Consider the following 3,759-nt stretch of genomic DNA (forward strand, 5'->3'; position numbering starts at 1 on the left):
TTGTTGTTGGATTTCATTTGTTTCCCGTCATCAACATAACGTTTTGTTGTTGTTGGATTTCATTTGTTTCCCGTCATCAACATAATGTTTTGTTGTTGTTGGATTTCATTTGTTTCCCGTCATCAACATAACGTTTTGTTGTTGTTGGATTTCATTTGTTTCCCGTCATCAACATAATGTTTTGTTGTTGTTGGATTTCATTTGTTTCCCGTCATCAACATAACGTTTTATTGTTGTTGGATTTCATTTGACAACAGTACCGATGTTTTATACAAAATACAGAAAAGAGTAATTTGAATAAATACTCGACACCACATGAACTTGTGTTCTTATTGAAAAATGTTCTTAAGTGTTTGGTCCAATTTCACCAAATGCATTTTTAGAGCACTTGTTGTGCAATCTTTCTAGTAGTATAGGTGAAACAATAGCCTAGAAAGAAGTTAATGTTATGTACGCGTTGTTCCCATTGCACATTGTTAACGTAGTCCATATATATCAGCTGACTACTTGAATAGTAACTCTAAGTGGAATCATTGAACATGTACATTTTCTTTTCAGCGCACAGCTGAAATATTTTTTTCGTCACATTGCAGTTGGTGTTGGCTTTCAAGTATTCGCTTTCATGATACCTGTGGTGACTGATACTTTATGTCACTGTGTGTGTGTGTGTATCTTGTTTTCTAACTGTTAACCTATAGTCTTATTGGTTGCATATCACTGATAATTTCTTTATCAAAGCTGATACTCAACTGTAACAAAAATATCGATGGTAATATTGTCTATGTGATGACAATAGACAATCGTGTCTTTTTTCCTAATTGTCTACTTTTGCTCTCGAAACTTCTAACAAAACCGAGAAAACAAGGAAACTGCAGATGTGACCAAATAATGTAAAAAAAAAGTACGTCGTCATAATAATATATGTTGATGTAAGTTTCTTGTAGATATCTGTAATAAAATGTGTGACTATATATAGATCTTAATAAGTCGATAGTAGGTACGAATTTACGCATACACATTCTTATGTACGCTCATTATATGTTTGAAATAAGTGAACCTCTTACTCATTCTTATGAAGAGGCTAAAAGGGCAGTTTACAAGAATATGTTTGTACTAGTGTTTTGGTAGATTTTGCTTATAAGTGTTTCTTATTACAGCAGTTGGGATAGTAGTGTGTATATATGATAAATATATGTGTGTGTGTGTGTGTACACAGAGAGACAAAGAGGAAATACTGGGCATGGCAGTAGTTCTAAAGAAAGTGATGTGTTATAAGGCTTCTAGGAGATACGGAGACCAGTTCGCCGTAACATAACTATATGCCACACAAACTTTATGGAACCACGGCTATATAAACACATGTATATATATATATCACAGCACGTGTTTCTATATTTTGTGGCAGCAAAGTAGGACAGTCTCTCAAAAAATGCCCAATATTAAATAATTAGCAATGTGGACGTCTATAACTGTATGTAAATATCACAGTACGTAACATTTTATTTATTTTGATAACTTTTTTCTTTTTGTTGCGTTTGTAACTATATTATTTTTTTAACTCTTGCTCCAGTAGAGTGCCCTATTTTAACTCTTCTTTTTTTTAAGGTCAAGTATGTGTTCCTAGCTTAATATGAAGAAAGTAACAGAGCACCAGTTATTACTATAATTTCATAAAATATTCCGGAAAGATACTGTCTAACTCTACAGCTAAAAACAGCTTTGATGGCAAGGGGATCGTACTAGTAATCATTGCAGTCTAGTCGCTATTGGCATTATCTACTTCAAGTCACTTTATTATATAGAATTGGCTTCATTTATATATAAGTTAGTTCCTTTTTACTTCAATTTTATTCAGAGTTATCTTACTTCGGAACAAAATCTGATATTTATCATTAATTTAAGGGTTGATGAGAAAAGACCAAAGGCTAAGTATTATATTTTGAAATCTAGAATTTTGTACTCGATAAATAAGCTATAATTGATGATTTAACACTACGCATTTTCATATTTGCTTTATTATAATAGAACTTTTTTATCGTAGATGGAACGTACACCATTGGCATCTCCAAAATAAGTGAGTATCATATACAGAGTTTTGTTATTAATATTTCTGAAAACTAATACATAACTTTATGGACAACCATATCATATAAAGTGGTGGTCGTTTCACCTTACGAATTATCATTGATAAAATGATAGTTGCTTTACATTCTGATCCACCATATCAGACAAAATATACTTATTTCTTCTCTTTAAAACACCACTTCACACGAAATAGCCATCGTTAAGAACGTTAGGAACCACCACATTAGACATAATATTAGATGTTTTTACCATATGAACTACCAAATCATACAAAAATGGTAGTATCCACTCCTATACCTTTATTGTTGTTTCCATTATGAAACCTTGGAACACTACTTTCAAACGTTAAGGATATTAGTAATCTGATGTTACCCTATAAATTAGCACATTGTCCTACATATAAGTCACCACATATAACACTTGTTTTCACCATGAAAGTTCATATGAGTCACAGATGGCTGACATTTTACTTTTAACCAACCAGTTTTTTATTGTTAGAAACATTTGTTTTTAACAATATCCTAACTTGCTTAGTGTAAAATATCCTGTAGTATCCTTTCACGCGGTTGATTACGAGAGGTTTACTATATCTTTTATTTTGCAGCTAGAACTAGGGTCATTGATAGTCATATGATTCAATTTGTAAAGAGCTTTATAAAGCATCATTTAGATAAAATAATGTTGGAATATAAAATTAAAAACTTGTACTTTTCTAGAAATTTATTGGGTTCGATCTCTAATTGTAAAAATGATTTTCGAAACTTGATTAGAATATTGAATTTCCAAAAGAAGCCCGAAATATTATCTGTATTTGTTTATTTTTGGTCAGTACTTTGCCTTTCTCTCTTCCAAAAGTTATTTTCTAAAATCAAAGATTTTTTATTTAAAAATCATTTTATTTATTCCTATATAGAGTACCAAGCAGTACAATGTTTGTAAACTTTGTGAGAATATCTCATTTGTTCAATGTTAGGCTAAAGTTTACGAAGTCAATGTTAAATCTCAGTGTACATGTTCCTGATGTTTTGTATAGAAAAAGCTTAGATGTATACCACATGTTCAAAATGCTAAGAAGTTATTACAGTGAATAAATTTTGTTTTGCATCATCGCTGAGTTTTGAAAAATAAACCTTGTGGTTTCTTGCATAATTTGTTGTTGGCGAAGTTTAGTTGTCAACAACATTACATCTTTTGGGCTAAGATATTTTTGTTTTTCATTAAAGATCACTTTTAGTGTATTTCTTTTCTTTTGTTGTGTGTAAAAAAAAAAGATAGATGAAAAGCCTCCATTCCAGTTGCATGTCTCTTAATGTGTTCAGATGGCCTCCAGAGAGAAATATTTCTCATTTAAAATGTCGAGTTTTATGCCGTGACTATCAAAAGCACTCTCACGTGCAAAACACAACATACAGTGCATGGAGCCTTAATGATCAGTAAACAGATGTGACAGTGTTAGATAACACCACAAGAGTGGGGTAGTTCGAGCAACTTACGAGGTAAGAACGAGATCTGTATTGCAGGTTAGCAAAACTCACATATGTCAATGCTTCCACATGATAGTATTGTCAATCTGATCAAAACCGTTACAACAAGAACAAAAAAGTCGTTTTTCTGATATATGGTGTTAACAACTGTGAATGAAATACAAAATAAATAAATACAATAAAATGTTCT

The sequence above is a fragment of the Limulus polyphemus genome, unplaced genomic scaffold, assembly GCF_000517525.1.
Source record: "Limulus polyphemus unplaced genomic scaffold, Limulus_polyphemus-2.1.2 Scaffold608, whole genome shotgun sequence".
In the NCBI taxonomy this organism is placed as follows: domain Eukaryota; kingdom Metazoa; phylum Arthropoda; class Merostomata; order Xiphosura; family Limulidae; genus Limulus; species Limulus polyphemus.